Genomic DNA, 13,821 nt, shown 5'->3' with positions numbered 1-13,821 from the left:
GTTATGAGCTTGTCGCAGTGTGTACTTAGCAAACCGCGACCCACGTGCGAATCCACCCCGGCCACCCACCCCCGTCGAGGTGCACACCCTCCCTCGCGAAGTGCGCCCCGTTCGCCAAGTGTGAGCCCTGCCCGGGTGCGCGCACCTTGCTAGGGCGTCGGGTGTGCACCCGGCCCGGCCTACGTGCGTGCACCTGGAGGGGGCGTCGTGTGCGTGCAGTGTCCCGTCTGCAACGCGGTGCCCACACACCACCTCGGGCGCAACGACCTGCGCTCACATGTGGGCCGAGTGCACCTTGGTGCATGTTCGGGGCGCCTCGGGTGCACGCTCGATCTTGCCCCGGTGCACCAAGGCGCTCGGTTTGCCCCGGGTGCGCACTTGGTGCAAGGTGGGCACCCAAAATAGGGATCAAGCACCAAAACACAAGTTTCGGGATGCAAAATGGGACCCAAGGACCACAAATGCGTTCCAAGACCCATGATGGGTCCACGAGAACAAAAATGTGTTCCGAGACTTAATAAACAAATATTGGGTTTTAGGAGAAGAAACATGCTCTGATGCCCAAAACGAGAATCGACCCCGAAAAGGCCACAGGCCAAAAGTGGGATGCGAGACAAAAAAAAATGGGACCCGAGGACCAAAATTGGGTTCCCAGGTCGAAGACAGGGCAACCGGACAAGAAACGACCTCTAAGGCTCGAAATGAGTCCCGACGACTAAAACTTGACAAGAAGCACCCATCAGGCACCCAACTCGACACCCATGGGATGCCGACCCACCCGGGCTTCCACCTAGCACACCTTGGCACCCACCCACCCTCGCACCCAACCTCGCACCCAACTTAGCACCTTTGAACCCACATTGGCACTCACCCTGACCCTGGCACCTTGGAACCCACATTGGCACTCACCTTGACCCTGGCACCCACCTTTGCACTCACCTTGGGACCCACCCTGGCTCCCACCTCGGCACCCACCCAGACACCCACCTTGGTTCCTTGGCACCCACCTTGGATCCTTGGCACCCACCCCGACACCCACCTTGGCACGCAACTTGGCTACTTGCCACCCACCTTGGCTCCTTGACGCCCACCCCGACAACCACCCCGTGACCTACCCTGGCTAGGGTTGGTGCACACCCACCCTGGTGCCCACCTTGGCACCCACCCTATGACCCACCTTGGCACGCACCTTAGTACCCACCCCGTTACCCACCCTAGGACCCACCCCGTGACCCACCTTGGCCAGGGTGGGTGCCTTGGTGCGCACAACTTGCCTGGGCTGCACACCAGGGCGGGCTCAAGATGGCACCCGCGTTCCGTTTTTTTCACTATCTTTCAAAACGGAAATTTTAAAATCTCATTTTTTTCTTTTTTTTGCCTTTTCTGGAAATTAGTGAAGGCAGCGCATCAAAGGTGCGCAATGCTGGTGCGAACCCGGGAGCGCTCCGATGTGTGCTCCAAGGTGCGGCGTGCACGAAGTCCGAGCCCGGTTTGCCCCGGGTGCGCACCTCGCGTGCACCTTCGCCGGGGTGAGCACCTTGGCTGGGTTGCGCGCCCTGGTGCGTACCAAGGAGCGCTCTGAAGTGTGCTCCAAGGTGCGGCGTGCACGAAGTCGGAGCCCGGTTTGCCCCGGGTGTGCACCTCGGGTGCGCACCTCGCGTGCACCTTCGCTGCGGTGGGCACCTTGGCTGGGTTGCGCGCCTTGGTGGGCACCATGCAGTGCACGAAGTCGGAGCCCGGTTTGCCCCGGGCGCGCACCTCCGCCAGGGTGGGCACCTTGGTGCGCACAACTTGCCTGGGCTGCGCATCAGGAAGGGCTCAAGATGGCACCCGCGTTCCGTTTTTTTCACTATCTTTCAGAACGGAAATTTTAAAATATCGTTTTTTTTTGCCTTTTCTGGAAATTAGTGAAGGCAGCGCATCAAAGGTGCGCAACGCTGGTGCGAACCTGGGAGCGCTCCGATGTGTGCTCCAAGGTGCGGCGTGCACGAAGTCGGAGCCCGGTTTGCCTCGGGTGCGCCCTGGTGGGCACCATGGTGCGCACCAAGGAGCGCTCCGAAGTGTGCTCCAAGGTGCGGCCTGCACGAAGTCGGAGCCCGGTTTGCCCCGGGTGTGCACCTCGGGTGGGCACCTTGGTGCGCATGCCTTGCCTGGGCTGCGCACCAGGGCGGGCTCAAGATGGCACCCGCGTTCCTTTTTTTTCACTATCTTTCAAAACGGAAATTTTAAAATCTCATTTTTTTTTGCCTTTTTCTGGAAATTAGTGAAGGCAGCGCATCAAAGGTGCGCACCTCGCTGCCCACCACGGTGCGCAACGCCGGTGGGCACCCGGGAGTGCTTCGAAGTGTGCTCCAAGGTGCTGCGTGCACGTTGTCGGAGCCCGGTTTGCCCCGGGTGCGCACCTCGCGTGCACCTTCGTCGGGGTGGGCACCTTGGCTTGGTTTGCCCCGGCTGCGCTCCGAAGCGGGGTTATTGGAGCGCCGCCTCTTTTTTTGTCGGAGCGTTTGGTGGGGTTTCTCGCATTGGCTCTTCCGAGGCCCGGTTGCCACCCTGGCGCGCACGAAGTCGGAAGTAGGGTTAATTGCCCGGGTGCGCACCTTTGCCAGGGTGGCACCTTACCTGGGCTGCGCACCAGGGCGGGCTCAAGATGGCACGCGCGTTCCGTTTTTTTCACTATCTTTCAAAACGGAAATTTTAAAATCTCCTTTTTTTTTTGCCTTTTCTGGAAATTAGTGAAGGCAGCGCATCAAAGGTGCGCACCTCGCTGCCCACCTTGGTGTGCTCTGAGGTGCGCACCCGGGAGCGCTACGAAGTGTGCTCCAAGGTGCGGCGTGCACGTTGTCGGAGCCCGGTTTGCCCCGGGTGCGCACCTCGCCTGCACCTTGGCCGGGGTGGGCACCTTGGCTGGGTTTGCCCAGGGTGCGCTCCGAAGCGGGGTTACTGGAGCGCCCCCTCTTTTTTTGTCAGAGAGTTTGGTGGGGTTTCTCGCATTGGCTCTTCCCAGGCCCGGTTGTTGGGTGCGCTCCCACCCTGGCGCGCGCGAAGTTGGAAGTTGGGTTAATTGCCCGGGCGCGCACCTTCGCCAGGGTGGGCACCTTGGTGCGCAAACCTTGGCTGGGCTGCGCACCAGGGCGGGCTCAAGATGGCACCAGCATTCCCTTTTTCTCACTATCTTTCAAAACGGAAATTTTAAAATCTCGTTTTTTTTTTGCCTTTTATGGAAATTAGTGAAGGCATCGCATCAAAGGTGCGCACCTCGCTGCCCACCTTGGTGTGCTCCGAGGTGCCCACCACGGTGCGCAACGCCGGTGCGAACCCGGGAGCGCCCCGATGTGTGCTCCAAGGTGCGGCGTGCACGAAGTCGGACCCCGGTTTGCCCCGGGTGCGCACCTCGCGTGCACCTTGGTGCGCACACCTTGGCTGGGTTGCGCGGCCTGGTGGGCACCATGGTGCGCACCAAGGAGCGCTCCGAAGTGTGCTCCAAGGTGCGGCGTGCACGAAGTCGGAGCCCGGTTTGCCCCGGGTGCGCACCTTCGCCGCGGTGGGCACCATGGCGTGCACGAAGTCGGAGCCCGGTTTGCCCCGGGTGCGCACCTCGCGTGCACCTTCGCCGGGGTGGGCACCTCGGCTGGGTTGCGCGCCCTGGTGCGCACCAAGGAGCGCTCTGAAGTGTGCTCCAAGGTGCGGCGTGCACGAAGTCGGAGCCCGGTTTGCCCCGGGTGTGCACCTCGCGTGCGCACCTCGCGTGCACCTTCGCTGCGGTGGGCACCTTGGCTGGGTTGCGCGCCTTGGTGGGCACCATGCAGTGCACGAAGTCGGAGCCCGGATTGCCCCGGGCGCGCACCTCCGCCAGGGTGGGCACCTTGGTGCGCACAACTTGCCTGGGGTGCGCACCAGGAAGGGCTCAAGATGGCACCCGCGTTCCGTTTTTTTCACTATCTTTCAGAACGGAAATTTTAAAATCTCGTTTTTTTTTGCCTTTTCTGGAAATTAGTGAAGGCAGCGCATCAAAGGTGCGCAACGCTGGTGCGAACCTGGGAGCGCTCCGATGTGTGCTCCAAGGTGCGGCGTGCACGAAGTCGGACCCCGGTTTGCCCCGGGTGCGCACCTCGCGTGCACCTTGGTGCGCACACCTTGGCTGGGTTGCGCGCCCTGGTGGGCACCATGGTGCGCACCAAGGAGCGCTCCGAAGTGTGCTCCAAGGTGCGGCGTGCACGAAGTCGGAGCCCGGTTTGCCCCGGGTGCGCACCTCGCGTGCACCTTCGCCGCGGTGGGCACCATGGCGTGCACGAAGTCGGAGCCCGGTTTGCCCCGGGTGCGCACCTCGCGTGCACCTTCGCCGGGGTGGGCACCTTGGTGTGCAGACCTTGGCTGGGTTGCGCGCCCTGGTGGGCACCATGGTGCGCACCAAGGAGCGCTCCGAAGTGTGCTCCAAGGTGCGGCCTGCACGAAGTCGGAGCCCGGTTTGCCCCGGGTGTGCACCTCGGGTGGGCACCTTGGTGCGCATGCCTTGCCTGGGCTGCGCACCAGGGCGGGCTCAAGATGGCACCCGCGTTCCTTTTTTTTCACTATCTTTCAAAATGGAAATTTTAAAATCTCATTTTTTTTTGCCTTTTTCTGGAAATTAGTGAAGGCAGCGCATCAAAGGTGCGCACCTCGCTGCCCACCACGGTGCGCAACGCCGGTGGGCACCCGGGAGTGCTTCGAAGTGTGCTCCAAGGTGCTGCGTGCACGTTGTCGGAGCCCGGTTTGCCCCGGGTGCGCACCTCGCGTGCACCTTCGTCGGGGTGGGCACCTTGGCTGGGTTTGCCCCGGCTGCGCTCCGAAGCGGGGTTATTGGAGCGCCGCCTCTTTTTTTGTCGGAGCGTTTGGTGGGGTTTCTCGCATTGGCTCTTCCGAGGCCCGGTTGCCACCCTGGCGCGCACGAAGTCGGAAGTAGGGTTAATTGCCCGGGTGCGCACCTTTGCCAGGGTGGGCACCTTACCTGGGCTGCGCACCAGGGCGGGCTCAAGATGGCACGCGCGTTCCGTTTTTTTCACTATCTTTCAAAACGGAAATTTTAAAATCTCCTTTTTTTTTTGCCTTTTCTGGAAATTAGTGAAGGCAGCGCATCAAAGGTGCGCACCTCGCTGCCCACCTTGGTGTGCTCTGAGGTGCGCACCCGGGAGCGCTACGAAGTGTGCTCCAAGGTGCGGCGTGCACGTTGTCGGAGCCCGGTTTGCCCCGGGTGCGCACCTCGCCTGCACCTTGGCCGGGGTGGGCACCTTGGCTGGGTTTGCCCAGGGTGCGCTCCGAAGCGGGGTTACTGGAGCGCCCCCTCTTTTTTTGTCAGAGCGTTTGGTGGGGTTTCTCGCATTGGCTCTTCCCAGGCCCGGTTGTTGGGTGCGCTCCCACCCTGGCGCGCGCGAAGTTGGAAGTTGGGTTAATTGCCCGGGCGCGCACCTTCGCCAGGGTGGGCACCTTGGTGCGCACACCTTGGCTGGGCTGCGCACCAGGGCGGGCTCAAGATGGCACCAGCATTCCCTTTTTCTCACTATCTTTCAAAACGGAAATTTTAAAATCTCGTTTTTTTTTTGCCTTTTATGGAAATTAGTGAAGGCATCGCATCAAAGGTGCGCACCTCGCTGCCCACCTTGGTGTGCTCCGAGGTGCCCACCACGGTGCGCAACGCCGGTGCGAACCCGGGAGCGCCCCGATGTGTGCTCCAAGGTGCGGCGTGCACGAAGTCGGACCCCGGTTTGCCCCGGGTGCGCACCTCGCGTGCACCTTGGTGCGCACACCTTGGCTGGGTTGCGCGGCCTGGTGGGCACCATGGTGCGCACCAAGGAGCGCTCCGAAGTGTGCTCCAAGGTGCGGCGTGCACGAAGTCGGAGCCCGGTTTGCCCCGGGTACGCACCTCGCGTGCACCTTCGCCGGGGTGGGCACCTCGGCTGGGTTGCGCGCCCTGGTGCGCACCAAGGAGCGCTCCGAAGTGTGCTCCAAGGTGCGGCGTGCACGAAGTCGGAGCCCGGTTTGCCCCGGGTGCGCACCTTCGCCGCGGTGCGCACCATGGCGTGCACGAAGTCGGAGCCCGGTTTGCCCCGGGTGCGCACCTCGCGTGCACCTTCGGCGGGGTTGCGCGCCCTGGTGGGCACCATGGTGCGCACCAAGGAGCGCTCCGAAGTGTGCTCCAAGGTGCGGCGTGCACGAAGTCGGAGCCCGGTTTGCCCCGGGTGCGCACCTCGCGTGCACCTTCGGCGGGGTTGCGCGCCCTGGTGGGCACCATGGTGCGCACCAAGGAGCGCTCCGAAGTGTGCTCCAAGGTGCGGCGTGCACGAAGTCGGAGCCCGGTTTGCCCCGGGTGCGCACCTCGCGTGCACCTTCGCCGCGGTGGGCACCATGGCGTGCACGAAGTCGGAGCCCGGTTTGCCCCGGGTGCGCACCTCGCGTGCACCTTCGCCGGGGTGGGCACCTCGGCTGGGTTGCGCGCCCTGGTGCGCACCAAGGAGCGCTCCGAAGTGTGCTCCAAGGTGCGGCGTGCACGAAGTCGGAGCCCGGTTTGCCCCGGGTGCGCACCTCGCGTGCACCTTCGCCAGGGTGGGCACCTCGGTGCGCACACCTTCTCAATGTTTTCTTGCCTTTTCTGGAAATTGGTGAAGGCAGCGCATCAAAGGTGCGCACCTCGGTGTGCTCCGAGGTGCGAACCCGAGAGCGCTCCGAGGTGCCCACGAAGTCGAAAGTCGGGTTAATTGCATTGTTTTCCCCGGGTGCGCTCCGAGGTGCGCAACATCGGCGCGCACCAAGGAGGGCTCCGAAGTGTGCTCCAAGGTGCGCACGATGGCGTGCACCTCTGGTGCGCACGATTCGGAGCTCGGTTTGACCGGGGTGCGCACACCTTGGCTGGGTTGCGCACCTTTTGTGCGCTCCAAGGTGCGCACGAAGTCGGAGCTCGGTTTGCCCCGGGTGCGCACCTTCGCCAGGGTGCGCACCTTGATGCGCACGCCTTGGCTGGGCTGCGCACCTTGGTGGGCGCCATGGTGCGCACCTTTCGTGCGCTCCAAGGTGCGCACGAAGTCGGAGCTCGGTTTGCCCCGGGTGCGCACCTTGGTGGGCGCCATGGTGCACTCCGAGGTGCCCAAGATTGGTGCGCACCAAGGAGCGCTCCGAAGTGCGCTCCAAGGTGCGCGCGAAGTCGAAAGTTGGGTTAATTGTCCGGTTTGCCTCGGGTGCGCACCTTGCGTGCACCTTCGCCAGGGTGGGCGCCTTGGTGCGCACACCTTGGCTGGGCTGCGCACACCTTGGCACCCGCGTTTCCTTCATTTTAAATTTTTTTTTTTTACAATCTCTCAAGTGGGAAATTCTATAATCTCAACTTTTTTTGCCTTTTCAGGAAACTTTTGAATGGAGCGCATCATTGGTGCGCTCCGAAGTGTGCTCCAAAGCTCTCTCCAGCTGCGTGCACCTGCCCCGGCCGCGCACCCGGCCCCCGCCCAGCTTCGCTCACCTGTCCCGGGCGTCTGGTGCGGAACCTTAGAGTAAGAAACATCACCGTGCACCTTGGCCAACGTGCGCGACTCGACCGAGCGCGCACTGGCCGAGGTGCACACCGATTTCACCTGGGTGCGCGCGCAGCACCTCGGGCGCACCGGGGTGCGCGCACAACGCCCGGGTTGCACCGTGGCCTGTGTGCTCGGGGCGCCTCGGGTGCGCGCTCGGTGTCGCCCCCCGCGCGCGCGGTAGTGCGGGCAGCGCACCCCGGCCCGGCCCGGCCCCGACGAGAACGCAAACGGGCAAAAGGTTTATTCAAATAGCATTGCGACGCCCGGCGAAAAACTAAAAAAGGGTGCAACACCGGGACTTCCCGGGAGGTCACCCATCCCAGTACTACTCCGGCCCAAGCGCGCTTAACTGCGGAGTTCTGATGGGATCCGGTGCACTAACGCTGGTATGATCGCACCCGTTATGAGCTTGTCGCAGTGTGTACTTAGCAAACCGCGACCCACGTGCGAATCCACCCCGGCCACCCACCCCCGTCGAGGTGCACACCCTCCCTCGCGAAGTGCGCCCCGTTCGCCAAGTGTGAGCCCTGCCCGGGTGCGCGCACCTTGCTAGGGCGTCGGGTGTGCACCCGGCCCGGCCTACGTGCGTGCACCTGGAGGGGGCGTCGTGTGCGTGCAGTGTCCCGTCTGCAACGCGGTGCCCACACACCACCTCGGGCGCAACGACCTGCGCTCACATGTGGGCCGAGTGCACCTTGGTGCATGTTCGGGGCGCCTCGGGTGCACGCTCGATCTTGCCCCGGTGCACCAAGGCGCTCGGTTTGCCCCGGGTGCGCACTTGGTGCAAGGTGGGCACCCAAAATAGGGATCAAGCACCAAAACACAAGTTTCGGGATGCAAAATGGGACCCAAGGACCACAAATGCGTTCCAAGACCCATGATGGGTCCACGAGAACAAAAATGTGTTCCGAGACTTAATAAACAAATATTGGGTTTTAGGAGAAGAAACATGCTCTGATGCCCAAAACGAGAATCGACCCCGAAAAGGCCACAGGCCAAAAGTGGGATGCGAGACAAAAAAAAATGGGACCCGAGGACCAAAATTGGGTTCCCAGGTCGAAGACAGGGCAACCGGACAAGAAACGACCTCTAAGGCTCGAAATGAGTCCCGACGACTAAAACTTGACAAGAAGCACCCATCAGGCACCCAACTCGACACCCATGGGATGCCGACCCACCCGGGCTTCCACCTAGCACACCTTGGCACCCACCCACCCTCGCACCCAACCTCGCACCCAACTTAGCACCTTTGAACCCACATTGGCACTCACCCTGACCCTGGCACCTTGGAACCCACATTGGCACTCACCTTGACCCTGGCACCCACCTTTGCACTCACCTTGGGACCCACCCTGGCTCCCACCTCGGCACCCACCCAGACACCCACCTTGGTTCCTTGGCACCCACCTTGGATCCTTGGCACCCACCCCGACACCCACCTTGGCACGCAACTTGGCTACTTGCCACCCACCTTGGCTCCTTGACGCCCACCCCGACAACCACCCCGTGACCTACCCTGGCTAGGGTTGGTGCACACCCACCCTGGTGCCCACCTTGGCACCCACCCTATGACCCACCTTGGCACGCACCTTAGTACCCACCCCGTTACCCACCCTAGGACCCACCCCGTGACCCACCTTGGCCAGGGTGGGTGCACCCACCCTGGTGCCCACCTTGGCACCCACCCATCCTAGCACCCAGCCTGTGACCGGGCTTGGAACCCAACCTTGCACCCGCACCCGTCTTGGCCAGTGTGGGTGCGCACCCATCCTGGCACCCACGTTGTGACACACCCTTTAACCCACGCACCCTAGCACCCACGTTGGCACCCACCTTGGAACCCAACCTAGCAACTTGGCACCCACCCCGTGACCCACCTTGGCATCCACCATAGCAGTCGCCGACTTGGCACCCACCTCGGCACCCACCTTGACACTTGTGGACCCACCTTGCCACTCACCCTAGCATCGACCCATCCTAGCACCCACCCTGGCACCTTTGCACCCTAGCACTCACCCATCCTAGCACCTAACCTGTGACCCACCTTGACACTCACCCTCGCACCCACCTTGGAACCCAACCTAGCACCCACCCACCCTGACACCAACCCTAGCACCTACCCACCCTTGCACCCACCCTGTGACCCATCTTGGCACCCACCCATCCTACCACTCAACCTATCACCCACCTTCTCACCCACCTTGGCATCCACCTTAGCACCCACCCACACTGGCACCTTGGCACCCACCTCGGGCAAGGTGGGTGCACACCCACCCTGGCACCCAATTTAGAACCCACCGAGCATGTTACCCACCTTGGCACCCACATTGCAGCCCACCCTAGTACCCACCCTATGACCCACATTGGCATCCACACCCTAGCACCCAGGCACCTCGACACCCGCCTTGACACCCACCCTAGCACTGAACCTGTGACCCACCTTGGAACTCACCCTAGAACCCACCCACCCTGTGAACCACCTTGGCATCCACCTTAGCACCCACCCACCTTGGCACCCACTCTAGCACTCACCCATCCTAACACCCAACTTGTTACCCACCTTGGCACCCGCCCTCGCGTCCACCTTGAAACCCACCCTAGCACCCACCCACGCAGGAGCCCACCTTGGCACCCAACCTAACACCCACGCATCCTGGCACCCAACTTGTGACCCACCTTGGAACCCACCCTAGTACCCACCTTTGAACCCACTATATCACCAACCCACCTTGGCACCCACCCTATGACCCTCTTTGGAATCCACCCTAGCACGCACCCACCCTGGCACCCACCATGGAGCGCACCCTAGCACCCACCCACCTCGGCACGCACCTCAACACCCACCTTGGTGTGCGCACTGCGCCAACCTCTCAAAGACCCTATGTGGTGCGCTCCAAAGTGTACACCTTTGGTGCGCTCCAAGGTGCGCACCTTTGGTGCACACCGAGGTGCACACCAAAGTGTGCACCGAGGTGAGCACCAAAGTGCACTCCAGGGTGCACACCAAGGCGTGCACCTTTGGTGCGGTCAATGCAAACGAATTCGGAAGTTGGGGTCGATGTCCTAATCGCTGCTGCACGACTACACGTATGAGAATCGGACAAATAGCTTTATATAGGGGAGGTGTTGCGTTTGATGGGTCGACTCCCCTGGTTGTGTGCACTGCACCAACTTCAAAGACCCTGTCTTGTTTAAGAAGTCAAAAGTTGGGGTGGATGTCCTAATCATTGCTGCAGTCTACGCATGTATGAGAATCAGACAAATAGCTTATATAGGGGAGGTGTTGCATTCGGTGGGTTGACTCCCCTGGTTGTGCGCACTGCGCCAACCTCAAAGACCCCGCATAGCAGAAGAAGTCGGAAGTCGGATTTTGGTGAGCACCAAGGCGTGCACCTTTGGTGCGGTCAACGCAGACGAATTCAGAAGTTGGGGTGGATGTCCTAATCGTTGTTGCAGGCTACACATGTATGAGAATCAGACAAATAGCTTATATAGGGGAGGTGTTGGGTTTGATGGGTCAACTCCCTTGGTTGTGCGCATTACGCCAACCTCAAAGACCTTGTTTTCGTTAAGAAGTCAAAAGTTGGGGTCAATGTCCTAATGGCTCCTGCAGGCTACACATGTATGAGAATCGGACAAATAGCTTATATAGGGGAGGTGTTGGGTTTGATGGGTCGACTCCCCTGGTTGTGCGCATTACGTCAACCTCAAAGACCTTGTTTTCGTTAAGAAGTCAAAAGTTGGGGTCGATGTCCTAATTGCTCCTGTAGACTACACATGTATGAGAATCAGACAAATAGCTTATATAGGGGAGGTGTTGGGTTTGATGGGTTGACTCCCCTAGTTGTTCGCATTACACCAACCTCAAAGACCTTGTTTTCGTTTAGAAGCCGAAAGTTGGGGTCGATGTCCTAATTGCTCCTGCAGGCTACGCATGTATGAGAATCAGACAAATAGCTTATATAGGGGAGGTGTTGGGTTTGATGGGTCGACTCCCCTGGTTGTGCGCATTGCGCCAACCTCAAAGACCCTGCATTGCGGATGAAGTCGAAAGTCAGAGTTTGGTGTGCTACAAGGTGTGGTCGAAGGTGCTCACCTAGGTGTGCACCTTTGGAGCACAGGAAAAGTGCCCTCCAAAAGTGCGCACCTTTGGAGTGCACAAAAGTGCCCTCCAAAAGTGCGCACCTTTGGAGCGCAGAAAAGTGCCCTCCAAAAAGTGCCCTCCAAAAGTGCGCACCTTTGGAGCGCAGAAAAGTGCCCTCCAAAAAGTGCCCTCCAAAAGTGCGCACCTTTGGAGCGCAGAAAAGTGCCCTCCAAAAAGTGCCCTCCAAAAGTGCGCACCTTTGGAGCGCAGAAAAGTGCCCTCCAAAAGTGCGCACCTTTGGAGCGCAGAAAAGTGCCCTCCAAAAAGTGCCCTCCAAAAGTGCGCACCTTTGGAGCGCAGAAAAGTGCCCTCCAAAAAGTGCCCTCCAAAAGTGCGCACCTTTGGAGCGCAGAAAAGTGCCCTCCAAAAAGTGCCCTCCAAAAGTGCGCACCTTTGGAGCGCAGAAAAGTGCCCTCCAAAAAGTGCCCTCCAAAAGTGCGCACCTTTGGAGCGCAGAAAAGTGCCCTCCAAAAAGTGCCCTCCAAAAGTGCGCACCTTTGGAGCGCAGAAAAGTGCCCTCCAAAAGTGCGCACCTTTGGAGCGCACAAAAGTGCCCTCCAAAAGTGCGCACTTTTGGTGCGCACCAAGGCGCTGGTTCGGTCGTTGCAGGCGAGTTCGGAAGTTGGGGTCGATGTCCTGAGCGGAGGTGCAAACTACACAGGTGTCGGAATCGGACAAATAGCTTATATAGGGGAGGTGTATGCTTCGATGGGTCGACTCCCCAGGTTGAGCGCACCGCGCCAACCTCAAAGACCCTACGGTATGGATGAAGTCGGAAGTTGGGTCCGATGACCAATTCGATTAGTAGGTATGCTCATGAGGTCGGAATTTGGGTCCGATGACCTGCCATGTGCAGGAAGGCGAATGTTGACACTGTGCGTTGCAAGGTGCACACCAAGGCGCTGGTGCGGTCTTTTTAGTCGAGTTCGGAAGTTGGGGTCGATGTCCTGATCGGAGGTGCAAGCTACACAGGTGTGGGAATCGGACAAATAGCTTATATAGGGGAGGTGTATGCTTCGTTGGGTCGACTCCCCGGGTTGAGCGCACCGCGCCAACCTCAAAGACCCTACGGTATGGATGAAGTCGGAAGTTGGGTCCGATGACCGATTCGATATGTAGGCATACTCGCGAGGTCGGAATTTGGGTCCGATGACCTGCCACGTGCAGGAAGGCGAATGTTGGCACTGTGCGTTGCAAGGTGCGCACCAAGGCGCTGGTTCGGTCGTTGGAGGCGAGTTCGGAAGTTGGGGTCGATGTCTTGATCGGAGGTGCAAACTACACAGGTGTGGGAATCGGACAAATAGCTTATATAGGGGAGGTGTATGCTTCGTTGGGTCGACTCCCCGGGTTGAGCGCACCGCGCCAACCTCAAAGACCCTACGGTATGGATGAAGTCGGAAGTTGGGTCCGATGACCGATTCGATATGTAGGCATACTCGCGAGGTCGGAATTTGGGTCCGATGACCTGCCATGTGCAGGAAGGCGAATGTTGGGACTGTGCGTCGCAAGGTGCGCACCAAGGCGCTGGTGCCGTCGTTGCAGTCGAGTTCGGAAGTTGGGGTCGATGTCCTGGTCAGAGGTGCAAACTACACAGGTGTGGGAATCGGACAAATAGCTTATATAGGGGAGGTGTATGCTTCGATGGGTCGACTCCCTGGGTTGAGCGCACCGCGCCAACCTCAAAGACCCTACAGTATGGATGAAGTCGGAAGTTGGGTCCGATGACCGATTCGATACGTAGGCATATTGGCGAGGTCTGAATTTGTGTCCGATGACCTGCCATGCGCAGGAAGGCGGAATTTGGGTCCGATGACCGAGTTGATGGCGTGCCATGCGCAGAAAGGCGGAATTTGGGTCCGATGACCGAGTTGATGTTGATGGCCCGCCATGCACAGGAAGGCGGAATTTGGGTCCGATGACCGATTTGAAGGCGTGCCATACGCAAAAAGGCGGAGTTTGGGTCCGATGACCGAGTTGATATTGATGGCCCGCCATGCGCAGGAAGGCGGAATTTGGGTCCGATGACCTGACATACGCATGGAGTCCGACTCGGGGGCCGATGTTCGATTCGATGACTTGCATTGTGGGTAAAGTCGGAAGTTGTGGTCTTTGACCCGATTCGATGACCAGACTTCGGCT

The 13,821-nt window shown here is 60.1% G+C and overlaps 1 non-coding gene across 1 annotated transcript; it reads right to left on the bottom strand.

The window, feature by feature from the left end:
• Window positions 1-7,819: 7,819 nt before the first annotated feature.
• Window positions 7,820-7,938, bottom strand: LOC131871631 (5S ribosomal RNA). The gene has a single exon (XR_009369844.1). It is a non-coding gene; the product is annotated as a 5S ribosomal RNA (ribosomal RNA).
• Window positions 7,939-13,821: the final 5,883 nt, after the last annotated feature.

The sequence above is a fragment of the Cryptomeria japonica genome, unplaced genomic scaffold (genome assembly GCF_030272615.1).
Source record: "Cryptomeria japonica unplaced genomic scaffold, Sugi_1.0 HiC_scaffold_435, whole genome shotgun sequence".
Taxonomy (NCBI): domain Eukaryota; kingdom Viridiplantae; phylum Streptophyta; class Pinopsida; order Cupressales; family Cupressaceae; genus Cryptomeria; species Cryptomeria japonica.
Note: the sequence above shows the minus strand (reverse complement) of the source record. Positions and strands in the feature narration are given on the sequence as shown.